This window comes from Myotis davidii, unplaced genomic scaffold (genome assembly GCF_000327345.1).
Source record: "Myotis davidii unplaced genomic scaffold, ASM32734v1 scaffold225, whole genome shotgun sequence".
In the NCBI taxonomy this organism is placed as follows: Eukaryota; Metazoa; Chordata; class Mammalia; order Chiroptera; family Vespertilionidae; genus Myotis; species Myotis davidii.
The window spans coordinates 185,616-200,300 of record NW_006296222.1 but is presented as its reverse complement, the minus strand read 5'-3'; the positions used below and the strand labels follow the sequence as shown (position 1 = coordinate 200,300).

Genomic DNA, 14,685 nt, shown 5'->3' with positions numbered 1-14,685 from the left:
TGACCACCAGGGGGCAGACACTCAATGCAGGAGCTGCCCTCTGGTGGTCAGTGCACTCCCACATAGGGGAGCTCTGGTCAGCCACAAGCCAGGCTGATGGCTGCCAGTACAGCGGTGGTGGTGGGAGCGTCTCCTGCCTCCTCAGCAGTGCTAAGGATGTCCGACTGCAGCTTAGGTCTGCTCCCCGCTGGCAAGTGGACATCCCCCAAGGGCTGCGGGCTGCCAGGATGATGTCTGATTGCCAGCTTAGGCCCAATCCCCCAGGGAGCAGTCCTAAGCCAGCAGGTGGTTATCCCCTGAGGGGTCCCAGACTGCGAGAGGGCACAGGCCAGGCTGAGGGACCCCCCTCCGAGTGCACAAATTTTTGTACACCAGACGTCTAGTATATATATAGTGGTTTAAATTTTTTATTAAGCAGCCTATTTAAACAGCAGGAGGTCAAACATATATTTAATAATTTAAAAATGAAACAGAAGAAAAAATATCTTGAGAGGGAATTACAATACTTTTAAGTACAGATATTTATTTTTTTCAGAGTCTTTCCAGTCAATTGTGCATCTGAACAAGGGGTATAATGATGTGCTTGATAATATAACCTTTTATATAAAGCAAACGGTACTGGTCAAATGTTACTACTAAAACACTTAAAGTCAATAAATATTGTATTAATCCTTCCAGGCACCTTTTTCAATCCCTTTCATAGCTACATATTTGCTTCTAAGAGGATTTTTATTCACATTACACTTTTAAAAACTATGTAAACAATGCATAAAATATAAAAATTAGAAAAAATATATAACCTGTTTAGATAATAAAAAATTATAAAATAACTCCACATTATAGCTACATCAGAAAATATTGATTGGGATGAAAAACCATTAACTCTGATTTAAAACAAGAACAGATGCAGCACACATGATTCTTCTGAAACAAATGTTACTAAATACAAAACTCCTTGCTCTTACAATTTTTAATGTATTGGGCAAAAAGTATTGGATATAAATATGACTTTGGAATGCTTAAAACGCAAAGAAAAGTGATAATGAAGCAAAAACAAAGTAAGATAAAATTTCAGACTTTTAATAAACATTTTGAAGTATAGTTCAATTTATACTAATAAAACATTTATTGAGTATGTCCTAAGGGTTAGAAAAAAAGCATTTATTACCATCACTATAATACTGCCTTCCTATAGCTTGCTCTTGGGAAATTTGTTCAGTGTGAATATACTAATCATAACAAGACAACAACAACAACAAACAAACAAACAAATTAGAGAATAAAAACAGAAAACCCTGTAGGGCATAAAGATCACATCTGGAAGGATCCAGACAGTATCCCATGGGTAGGTGTTAAATAAAAAACAGTGAAAGGTCTGATATTTTGTCCTACTTGAAAGTTAACATATGAGACTACCATAATGTTATTACATACTAGAGGCCCGGTGCATGAAATTCTTGCATGGGCAGGGTCCCTAGACCTGGTCGGCAATCAGGGCTGATTGGGGCCTTCCTGCTGCTGGCTGGGGCCTTCCTTCCCTGGCTACCGGCTGGGGCCTTCCTTTGTTCCATGCCACCCCTGGTGGTCAGTGCACATCATAGAGAGGGATCAAACTCCCAGTCACTTGGTCAAACTCCTAAGGAGACACTTTGCATATTAGCCTTTTATATATATAGACTAGAGGCCCACTGCATGAAAATTCACCAGAGCGGGGAGTCCCTCAGCCCGGCCTGCCCCCTCTCACAGTCCAGGAGCCCTCAGGGTTGGGAGGCGAACCAGCAATCAAAGGAAGGCAATGTCCCCATACACCTCTACTGCTGCCACTGCCCTGCTGCCACTGCCAGCAACACAAACCTCAGCCGGCCCTGGTTACCTGAGCCTCAGGTGGCCCTGAGTGGCTGGGCAGCCACCATCCAAGGCTTTCCTGTGCCTCCGGCTGGCCCTGTGCAGCTGAGGGGACTGGAGGACTCCGGAGGCAGGCAGGCCCAGCCTTTCCGCACACCTGCTGTCCTGGCAGGGCTGAGGGGACTGGGCGTCACCATCTTATGGCTGTGGTGCTGCCATCTTTGAGGAGGGGGCAGTCAATTAGCATATTCCCTCCTTATTGGCTTTGGGTGCTGCCATCTTTGCAGCCTGCTGCTGTCATTTGGTTGTCTCTAAATAAATCTCAACAGCGAAACCTTTTCCTTCATCAGACAATGGAGGAGTCAGCACAGTTCTGCCTAAAAGTATGAATGCAGTCACAAAAGTTACATTATCTACGACTCATCATATTTAAACTATTAAATGGCTTCACAATTACATTAAATATATTTGTGCATGATATAAAATTTACTAATACATCAAGCTTTTTAAAATGAATAATGACTACCTATGTTGGGCATGGACAGTTTCTTTCATGACACATAATTCAAATATAGTATATTGCACTGTTTCTACCTTGTCTTATTACTGGATTTCAAATAAAGGAGACTTGTTAGCATTTGCTGCAATGGAAACTTGACAATTTTCTCCTTTCCCTTCATGTCATTTAATATGAGCACTTTGTAAACATACACATTGTGCCACTAACACATTTACTAAGCGTATCCAATCAGTGACCTCTTAATGTTAGTAATTTTTTTCCACAGGATAGAAACACTGTACTTCCATTGATTTGCCCTAGAGGCTATCATACATAGAAATAGACACATCTGCATTACATTTTTCATACGTTATCTGGAACTGGTATTCAAGAGACCTCGGAATGAATGCCCGGCTGAGAGAAAACAGTGTGGACTGCAAAGTGAGCAAATTTCAGAACCTATAGAACTAAATCGTGCTTTTGAGAGTACTTAATGTCTCAAGTGGTACACAGCTACAAGCAGATAAAAATGCATAATTTTGTATTGTTGCTTTTTAAAAATTTTCTTTTGTTCAACTTTGACATTTCCATGGAATTAAGCTCAGAGGGCGAGGATTAAAGTATTAAATTTAAAAGCAAACCACTTTAGTTGCAACATTTATAACGTTGGTTTTGAGGATGTCACAAATGTTACATTATAGGATAGCATACTGTGCACGTTTTTATGTTATGTTTTCTATGACCTTAGTGTACTCATTTCTGGTGCATAGTAATTTCCCATCAAGATCCATTTCTAAATTCCAGAGCAACTGTAAAATAATCCCAGTTTGTAGTTTCACAGTGCTAATACATACTTCCTTCCACATAGCATATCTAAAATTTAACTTGTCTTTACCCACAAATCAATTCCACCTCCTATTTTCCCTAACTCAATCAGTAATATCATGCCAGAAACTGGAAGATCTTAATTAATTACTTTCCATCTTGAGCACATTTATCCATCAGTTACGTTCTTAATAACCCTGCCCCATTGATATTTCTTCCTGACCACTCTTAAATATTGCTACTTCTCTTTTTACCCATTGTCCTTACCTTTAGTTTAGGTGTACATTCTCCCACATGGAATTTTTAATATTCTTTTGTATCCTGAATTCAGAAAAAAAAAATTCAAGAGATATTTCTAAAGCACTAATTCAATATTGTTACTCTTCTGATTTTACCTATAAATCATGTCTTTCTGTCTTTAGAAAACATCACAACTCTTTAAAATGCCATAAAATATGCTATGATCTAATTTTCTGTAATACCTACAGGTTTTTACATCCACTGTCTCCTTTCTACTCTAAACTAACCTTGTTTAGATTGACGCCAATCCATTCTTGATACTTAGGTTTAGTCATTTCTCTCTGAAGTTCTTCTACCATCTAGCTAGCCCTTTCTTAGCTGTCCTTCCCACTCTAGAATAGCATTTTCCACATTCTATTATTATTTTTTATTTATCTGAATTCCATTGGGCTCTAATCTCTTCAAGACAATATTTCTGTCTTATTCACTGCTTTATCTCTAATACTAGCCTGGTATTACAGACAAATAGCAACTCACAACTATTTTTAATTGACTAGATTCTTTTTGAGATGATCTATGGAATAATAAACAAGAGTAAAACTATAAATATATCTTAAGAGGCAATTTTGACATAACCACAAATTATTTATTGCATTTTAATATCTGGCAGTGACCTATGTGAACTAGCTAAGCTAGTTTAACTACTTTAGCTAGTTAAAACTGTTAGATTGGAAATAAACATAAACATATATGAGAATACAAAACACATAGGTAAGAACACAGAACTATATTTTATTGTTTATTATTTATTTATTTTAATTATGTATTTTATTTATATGTTTTTTTATTATTTATTTTTACTTACATAAAGACTAACATTGGTGTTTCTAATTCAAGGAGCAAGGCAGCTCCAGTTTTTAGGTCCACCATCTCAACAAAGTTTTCAAGGTTGCTATGCTTCTCTGAATTAACAGGACAGAAGAGAAAAATTGTAGAGAATACACATGGGAGGATGTTAGAGACCAGTCCTAGAAGTGGTTTCCATCAATTCTGCTTATATTATATGGGTTACTAGAAGCCCAGTGCATGAAATTCATGCACTGGGGGTGGGGTGGGGAGGAGGGTGCCCAGCCTGCACCCTCTCCAATCTGGGATCCCTTGAGGGATCGGGCTTAAACTGACAGTCAGACATCCCTCTCACAATCCAGGACTGCTGGCTCCCAACCACTCTCCTGCCTTCCTGCCTGATTGCCCCTAACTGCTTCTTCCTGCCAGCCTGATCACCCCTTAACCACTCCCCTGCCAGCTTGATGGTCAATTTCATATTACCTCTTTATTATCTAGGATAATTAAATTATATCCAAATGCAAAGAAGTCTAGAAAATATTGTGTAATTTATTTTTCAAGAAGAAGAAATGGGCCCAGCTGATATGGCTCAGTGGTTGAGCATTGACCCACGAACCAAGAGGTCACTGGTTTGATTCTCAGTTAACCTGGGTTGCTGTTTCATCCCCAGTAGGGGACATGCAGGAGGCAGCCAATCTGTGTTTCTCTCTCATCAATGTTTCTATCTTTCTCTCTCCCTCTCTCTCTAAATATCAATAAAAATGATTTAAAGAAAAAAGACAAAGAAGAAATAGGTTTAGTAAATACACACCTTGTCTGCCAGCAGAAAGCCAATCTGGTCACAAAATACCAGAGTCACCCTTGTTCCCAAAAAGAGAACAACATCAATCCTTTTCCAAAGAAGATAAACAAAAACACCCAATTATTTCACCCAAGTCAAAGTTCAAGATCTCAAAGGCTATTTGGCCTTGTTGAGTTCCAAACTGTCTGGCAACCTATAAACTAAAGACACCTTATCTGATCTTCACATGCCTCCGTTTATATAACTAAGATTCAGGCCTGGAAAACTGTAGTAACAATTCTCACCTGGAAAAGCAGAGAGTGAGAGACACACTGGAATCACTTCTCTGGAGCAATAATAAAATCCTACCGTCCGGGTATTAAAAGAACTTCTGCTCTCACTAGTGCAGAATCACCTTAATGAGACCCTTCTGACTTTCCTGTCTGTACATCCTTCTTCATGATTACTGGATCTCTTCCATCTGACAGATTCTTCCTTGTTTCTTACACTCCAAAGCTAAACCTGAAGTGGGTGTAATTTAGACAAAATTACCTATTTGGCACTGTATAGTTTTCACAGGGTTCTTTCTGTTAGAGTGGGCAGGAAACCAGTTCGACGTTAACAAACAAGGGAGGAGGGAGCGAATGGAACCAGATATCTGATTCGGCCTGATGAAGTAGGAAAAAGCAGCTTTCCTGTCACCCTGAGAAGTAACCAGAAAAACAGACATCGTTCTGCCAAATAAACCGAGTAGGCAGGGAAGACTCCTTTTCAGTCATGTTGGGGAATCTGCCAACTAATGGGGAGAGGAGGAAAATGCCTTTTACTAAGCACATCACAGTAGGAGCCACAATGGCACCATATAAGGGGGAGGGCGCACGCCTGGGAATAGGATCAGGTAAGCAGTGGTTCTCAACCTTCTTGCCCTTTAAATACAGTTCCTCATGTTGTGACCCAACCATAAATTATTTTTGTTGCTACTTCATAACTGAAATGTTGCTACTGTTATGAATCGTAATGTAAATATCTGATATGCAGGATGGTCTTGGGCGACCCCTGTGAAAGGGTCCTTAGACCGCCAAAGGGGTCGCGACCCACAGGTTGAGAACTGCTGAGGTACAGGAAGGGCTTAAGTCCTGGAGAATCCTGGAAAGAGATTGGGTAGGGGCGAGCACAAGCACAAACCAAGGAAATACCAGGGAAGAGGGTGGATAGCTTGAGAAAACAAACAAACAAACAAAAAACCTGCTTTTTTCCAAACCTAAGGACATGTAAGGAAGTTTAACAAAGACCTCAGGGCCGCTGCTGCCCTCTAGGCTGCCCGCTCTCTGTCTCTCTGAGAGTGCACTATGGCTTTTCACTTTAAAATCAGTGCCACTATTGCTTAAAACTCCTCCTATGTGAGCGTCCTTGAAATTCTTTTCCCGTGGCACCACAGAGGAAACTAATTCCTCTAGTAACATTCCTACTTGTGCAACACTGAACATCAAGGATCGATTTGAAATAAAAAGGTGCAAGGGTTTTTTATTCTGCATTTGTTGTTCCTTTGTCAAAACAATTCCCTCCAAATATAGTATGTTTCTGATCTGTATGCTTGCAGGCATTTCCAATGTGCCAGTAAATTCACACAAAGTTCTCACAGTGCATAATTATCTGGTGTTCTTTATTGGTTGCTTTATTAATTTGATGTTCCCCTTCGCATTTAATTTTGGCTAATCTGAGCTAAACTGCAGCAAAGGATTCAGGAGGACCAATATTAGCTTGAATTATCTTTATCTCAGGCCTAAGACACTTGTCCAACTAAGGGGTCTACTGAACCTTTATTGTTGAGCCTTTTCCAAATCCATAACTTTCTTTATGTCTACATTTCCTCTATTCACATGTACATTTAAAAGCCGGTCAATTCTTGCTTAAGCTCTTATTATAGAATGTCTTGCTAAAAGCTGCCAATCATAGCTAACACACAGCATATTAGTTTTAACTGCATTTACCTGAAGTCAGGGGCAGTGGGCACACGATCTGTTCTGGAAATGTCCAACAGTTCTGTGGGCAATAGTTTTACTGAATATTTTGCCATTCTATAGCATAGATCTTCAGCTTTATAATTTGCAGTATCTATTTTCTTATCACTACCGTCCAACCACTAAGCCAATGTCACAAGCTGTAAGTGCCCGAAAGGCAGGAAGACATTTCCAGTTAACAATGTTAGTACAAACTCATGGAATGCTAGCTGCTCTAATAAATAAATGTACAGAGACTCAAACATGAGCAACGTTTATTTTTCATTCAGGTAAATTCCAAAGCGAGCGCTTCTGAATGGCCTGTGTCATTCCTTCTAGTAATGATTTACATATCAGGGTTATTTTATCTTGAGCTCCTGCATTTTTTGACCCTTAGGGCTTCATGCACATTGAATTATATTCAAAGAAAAGAAAAAGACATGGAAAATTGTGTACAGGAAGTTTCATGGGTCAAGCCTAGAACTGGTTCCCATTTTCACTCAAATTCTGTTACTTAGTCATAGTGCGTGACCATGCCTTAATCAATTTAATCTAGCTGAGTAAATAGTTCTGTATCCATTTTCACATCAGTGTATAATTTGATAATATAGCTTCCATTTCCTTCAGAGAGGGATTTCTACTTTCCTAACATACCACTTGGTTGGGGGTAGTCAGAACGTTGAAAAGAATGTTTTTTAGGTCATGGAAGAATTGATGCCATTGCATCCAGCTGCATCTTGAAGAGGAAACTAGTAATTGGGAAAAGCTGAGCAAGTGCTGATGAATATACAAATTACATCCGTAGGCAAGAGAGTGTGTCAGGAGAGTCAACATACTTCCTTGAAAAATGAAAGTGAATGTTGAGGGTAAGTATACACAAGTATCCTTCCAGATATGAATTTACATTAAAATGTGTCAGTCTGGAGTTTTAATTGTTTAAAAATATTTAAAGCATTAACTGGGAAAATAAGAGGCATATTTTCAGATAAGGTGAGTGCAGTTCTGTTTAGATTCACCATTGCATTATGCATGCACATGTGTTTTTTTATCATCAAAGATGCAATTAATTTTGAACTAAAATATGTGAGTGGTGGAAAAAGTTTGTAGATATGGCATAAATCATACAAAACTAAACTTTTTTTTATTATGTGTTTCCCCCAAATGCAATGGAATGGCATGGGAAGTATGATTTTGAAGAATATTTTCCAGGCAAAGATATTTAATTAAATTCCTTTGATCAAAATACATCCTTTCTCCAACAATATATCTGGGTAATGTCATGACCATGCACATTTAAAATTTACATTAATATTTTCATGCTTCAGGGCTTTTCATTTAGTGTTATTATTACTCATTATTTTTTCAAATCATATCATCTAACAAAGCGTTTTAAATTAAAAAAGGTAGTGGCAAGCAATTTTGTTCTCTGATTCTAAAAATAATACACAAACAAGAGTTCTTTTGGCTATAATTAACTTTAGGTTGCCCAAGGGAAGAAGAGAAAATTAGTTTGTGTTGTAAATATTCTTTTTCATATAGACTATGTTTTGACATCTGCTTTATCTAGGCACTTCTCATTAGAATAGATATGATTAGTATGCAGCCATTGTTTTTAAACTTTAAATTTCCTTCAGATAAATTTGGAATTGAAATATATTTTGAATTTAATGAGGAGTAGCATGAATACCTTGCCATTACAACTGTTTCTCTTTCTTATTTTCATGGTAAATAACTTCTTTATTTTTTATTTAGGCTAGGCCAATTAAAGTTACATTCAACTGTGCCCTGCTTTTGTGTTTTTAAAGCTAGTTTTTATTGGCATTTGAAAAGAACATGACACTGAAAACTAAAGCCATAAATGTAAGCCCTATAGAGAGTTAAGAACACTTGAAAATAGCATGATACATCAGAACTAGCTGAGAACAGATGAAGGAAACTCTCCCTTAGAGGATATTAAAATCAAAGGGAAACAAATGCATAAATAAGGTAAAGATGCCATGTTCAAAGTCACCTATAGGATTATAGCATCTTGTTTTTGTAAAACAATTTGAGAAACTATGATGTTTTTAAGATGGATGTGTCATTTTGAAATCTGAAGACAGATGATTTTATAGTTGAATTTTGTCTGGTAGCTATTTTCCTTAAAATTTATTCTTTGTCTTTAAAAAGAATAAGTGCAATGACCTTAAGGTTAGAATAGGTTTCAATAATGGTCCCATTGCCAGCCTATGCACTAAAACCCTATTGACCTCAAAAGTGCTCTATTTATGCCCGTTAGTGGTTTTAGCATTCTTTTAAAACTGTGTATTTTTTTTTTTGCTATTTGCAGGCCTACAGGCTTTCAAAAGCTCAGAATAACTGTTGTTTCTTGTTATTCTTCAGAATCCACAGCAATATATCTTTGTCTCTCATATTGTAAGGTTACATGGCTGACATTGTTAATTTTCTTTAGCAAAGTCCCTCTGGCAGCAGGATTTATCCTTGAATTGTTTAGAATGGTCACCAATAAATAATTTTTAGTCAACTGTGTTCTCAGCATTTAAGAAATAAATGGAACTGTAGGTGCCATATTAAATCTAATAGTTTGTATGAAATATTACAAATTAAATGAGGGTAGAGAAGGAGGGTTTTGAACTAAAATTTCAGTCAATAAGTTTCTCTTCTTCATAATATAGTACCTAAAAGAGGATTAAGAAATTGAAAAAATAAATAAGATCTATATCCTAAATTATGATTTTTCCTTAATTCTTTATGTACTTCAGGTCACGTTAATATAAAAATAATTGTATAATACTTCCATTTTTAACTATGTCCTAAAAATAAATGATGAAGTATTTCACCTCTCTCTCTCTCTCTCTCTCTCAAGAGAGAGAGAGAGAGAGAGAGAGATCTAGAATACAAGGGAGAAAACAAAAGCATTATGAAAACACAAATTTTGATAATATACTAGTAAACAGTATATAGGTTCTTGATGAATTTCATGTTTCAACTGATGTTCATTTGGATTATTCTAAATGCTATAATGGGACACAAATTACTCAATGAGATTTTACTTAGTTTCATTTTAAAAAGTTTGATTATAGTACTACAGCATGGCTAGTATTAGAGTAGGAGGGTAAGAAAATATGGATTAAAAATACAAATTTGTTTAATGTAACAAACATAAAAACCAATAGGTATGAATCTACTTTTATTTTAATCCCAAGTCAGCTAATTTAAAACACATCTCTTATGAGGAAGTTTTCTAACTAAAGAAAAAAATGCATATATAATGCTATTTCCTGAAAGATTTTATTGGTGGAATAAGATGTGCATATTTTTACACTGAAACAATCTATTTTACACAAACATGCACTTGTACGCAAATGACTACACATATGAGGATATTCAAACTTACTCAGTGAAGACTGAAAAACAGAGCCACACACAGGAAAATTATATTGTGACAAAATGAACATATTGTGGCAATGTATTCGTATTTTTCACTGTAATAACTAGAATTGGAAATATTATTTTATAGTTAGAAATTAAATTGAATATTTGCATTAGACAGAGGAGTGCCTCCTCGAAAGATATCTACATCGAATCTCCAGAACTTGTATGTATTAGACTACAAAGCAACGAGGAAGTAAAGTACAGGAAGTAAAGGAAAGGAATTGCATTTGCTAATCAAATGACCTTAAAATAGAGACGTTATTCTGCATTATCTGGAATAGCTCAATATATCACAAGGCTCCTCAAAGTGGGAAGGGAATGGAAAGAAAGCAAAGAGAGATGGTAACAGTGCTGGCTTTGAAGACGGAAGAATGGGCCAGAAGCCAAGGAATATGGCCACCTGTAAAAAATGAAATAGCAAGAAATCAGATCCTGCCCTCGAGTTTCCAAAAGTAGTCTTACACTGAGGACACCTTAACTTTAGCCCAGTGAAAACCACTTTGGGTTTTGACCTTCTGATTGTAAGATAATAAATTTGTACTCCTTAAGTAACTAAGTTTGAAGTAATTTATTATAGCAACAATAGGAAATGCAGACTTGAATGCCTTTTCATTCAGAATTTTCAGAATCCTATTGTATCCAAATAGTGTGGTCATCAAATTTAATTTTATCTGTGATATTGTAATGTCAGAAAAATATTAAAATGCTGAGTCATTGCAGGTAATTGAATTACTTAGCAGTTAACATGTAAGGTTCAGAAACACACCCACTCATTTATAATTTATAGATTTTTAATTATTCTATCTATGTATTATTTCTTCACTTAAAGATTACCATTCTAGGTGAAGCTATATGAACATTTAAACTTTACTAATAATTGTAACGTATTTACATGTAATGACAACTTACTATTTTCCAGATATTTTTCTAAATACATTATGTGTCTGAATTCATGTAATTTTCACACAATACTTACTTTATTTATACTTCCCTTTCTTAAAAAAGAATTCTACAGTAACATGTCAGCAACTTAACCAATATCATTTGATTAAAAAACAGTGTAGTTAGTACTAAAACATAGGCAGCTTGGCTCCAGAGCCTGACTGACTCACCGAGGGCTCACCAACTATGAGGTAGCTATTCTTGTGATAATGTGCTTCAAAAGACACCCAAACCAGAATGGCAGGCAGCAACAAATATTTATTTTTCTGGCTTATGGATTTTGGCTGCATTTTGGCTGATCTCAACTATACTTGTTTGGTTTAAGCTGGAATTAGCTAGTCTCTAGGTGTCTTCAATTGTCTTAAACATTCTGGGGACCAATAATTACATGTTCTTATCAGGGCAGGTGTAGAAGCCCAAATGACAAAAGTCCATTTTAAAACTCTGTTTCACCCAACTGACCTGGACCAGCGGTTGAGCATTGACCTATGAACCAGGATTGGCATGCAGGAGGCAGCCAATCAATGATTCTTTCTCTCATCATTGATATTTCTATCTCTCTCTCCCTCTCTGAAATCAATAAAAATGTATTAAAAAAAATTAAACCTCTGTTTATAACACATCTGTTAACATTGTATTGTCAAAGCAAGTCACACTGTCAATGAGGTAGTTTATAGATATTCTGCCTACTCTACTGAAGGCCACTGCAAAGACAAATGGAAAAATTATATGCAGGTATAATCTTATCTAATAATAGACAAACATGGTAATTGACCATACCTTCGCTACACCTCCCATTGGCTAATCAGCGTGATATGCAAATTAACTACCAACAAAGATGGTGGCTAATTTGCATACTGCAGGCAGGTCAAGACAGTGTCATGCTGCCTGCCCTGCCACCATCTGGGCCTGCTATTTGCAACCCGGGGCAGTGAGGTGGGACAGCGCCATCCTGCCTGCCCTGCCACCATCCGGGCTTGCTATCTGCGACCAGGGGCAGCGGATGTCCCATGTGCCACCTGACCCAGGACAGCTGGGCGGGGCAGCAGCTATCGGCCGGCCCGCCCACGCGTCCTGTGTGCGACCCGACCTGGGGCGGGTAGGTCATCCTGCAGGGAACCTGGGGTTGGCGGGTGGGACCGCAATGTTTGGCACCCTCCCCGCCCTCATCTGGCCCTCCCGCGGGGGTCCTGGGGTTGGCGGGTGGGACCGCAGTGATCGGGTACCCGCTCCGGTATCTCCTGTGTGAAGGGACCCGGGGGGACAGCAGCAATCGGCCGGCCAGCGCATCCTATGTGCCACCCAACCTGGGGTGGGTGGGTCGCGGGCATGCCCGGCAGCCTCCATCAGTGCCTCAAGCCTCAGCAGCAGCAGCAGCGGCAATGGCAGTGGCAATAGCGGTGGGGGCAGTGCCCGCGACCTACCTTCCCAGGTGTGAGAGGCCCCAAGCAGGCAGTATGTTCCATCAGCTGCCAGCCAGGCGCACATGCATGCAGGTGAAGTCACCGGCGCCTGCTTTCCCACAAGACTGTGGGAAAGCAAGCGCCATGAGCTGGTGATCCCAACGGCCTGATAGCCAGGCAGTGGAGACGGTGTTGGGACTGGGAACTGGCGAGCGGGCAGAAGATGGCCCTGATTGGGCCAGTCACTATGATGCCCACTGTAGCCAACAAACCGCCTGATCAGGGGGTGGGGCCAGCAGCCAACTCTACACAGAGCTGCATGTTGAGAATGAGAGACTTCATGAAGCCCTGACCAAGACCACGCAGCAGTTGGCGCAGCTCAAAGTGGAGCTGGAGCTTGCCATACAGAGGCAGGAGTGCTTTGCAGAGAGGCTGGCCCTCCTGGAGCTGGAGAGATTTGAGTGCAAGGTCACTGAGCTGGAAGAGGAACTGAAGGTTCTGTCCAATCTCCAGGCTGACAACCAGTGCATCAAGGGCAAGAATGCAGCCCTGATTCGTGTCATCAGCAAACTGTCCAAGTGACCCCAGAGGACTTGCCACTGCACCCGCATTTATACAGCTGCTTTTGCCACATGCACCCCTTCCCTGTGTGAACATGAGTGACAAGGTTGTCGAGGAGTCTCTGAGAAGCCATAACTTCCCTTGAGATCTCCAGGTTAGGAGGGGAGGATAGAGCCCCCAGGAGCCAAGGGGGCCATCTGAGGCCAGGATGGAGACAGGAGGCTGAGCCAGGTAGGGGGACCAGGGCTGCAGGCAGGACAAGAAAGGATCTGAGGACCAGGAAGTGCCAAGACCAATAGCCAGGACCAGAGTGGTCATCCAGAGGTCCCCTCTCATATGTGCTGCCACCAATCACCACTCCAGCCCCTGAGCAGGGATCCTAGAATGTGCCAAGCATCCGCTGGCCTGGGCCAGGTGAGCCTGTATAAAGGGTCCATGTGCAATAGGGAGGGACATCTTTTATTTTTTGCTGCCTCCTCCCCGTCGCTGTCCCGGACAGGGGGAGAAGGTAATTTTCATACATAGCACAGGCACCAGAGTAAAAGTTGTGAAGTTGCCAAAAAAAAGAACAGGCTGGCTGACCAAACACCTCCTCTCTTCCCACCACCTTTTCCCCCACCCCGGCCAGCCCCACCCTTGATAACCTGCCCCCACCACAATAGGCCCACAGCCCCTCCCTGTGGCTGTCCGCCCCTGATTGCACCCCCCCAACCCTAATAGGGGGGACAGGGCTGGCCAGCCAATCTCCCGCAGCCCCTCCTCTTGCCCAGCCCTACCCCAAATTACCCCCCAACCCCGGAGTGATCAGGCCAGCAGTTGGGGACAATCAGGCTGGCAGACAGAGTGTTAGGGGCAATCAGGCAGGCAGGCAGGTGAGTGGTTAGGAGCCAGTGGTCCCGAATTGCGAGAGGGATGTCCGACTGCTGGTGCAGGATCAGGCCTAAACAAGCAGTCTGACATCCCTTAAGGAGTCCCAGATTGGAGAGGGTGCAGGCCAGGCTGAGGGACCCCCTCCCCCGAGTGCATGAATTTCGTGCACCGGGTCTCTAGTTAATAATAAAGAAGTAGTGAAAGATTGGGAACAATAATCAAATCTACCATAAACTCTCTCATATCAACTCTCTATTGCCATTCCTGGCAACTAACCTTGCTGTTTCTGTCTATAGATCAGTGTTCTTTATAAGATTTCACCTAACTTATAAAGAAAACTAGAGCCCAGTGCACGAAATTCATGCAAGGATGGGGGTGTGTGTCCCTCAAGCCAGCCTGCACCTTCTTTAATCAGGGGCTCCTTGAGGGATGCCCGAC

The 14,685-nt window shown here is 40.3% G+C and overlaps 1 pseudogene; it reads right to left on the bottom strand.

The window, feature by feature from the left end:
- LOC102756050 overlaps positions 1-3,768 on the bottom strand; it is a 20,339-nt pseudogene extending 16,571 nt beyond the window's left edge.
- Between the last annotated feature and the right edge of the window lie 10,917 nt (positions 3,769-14,685).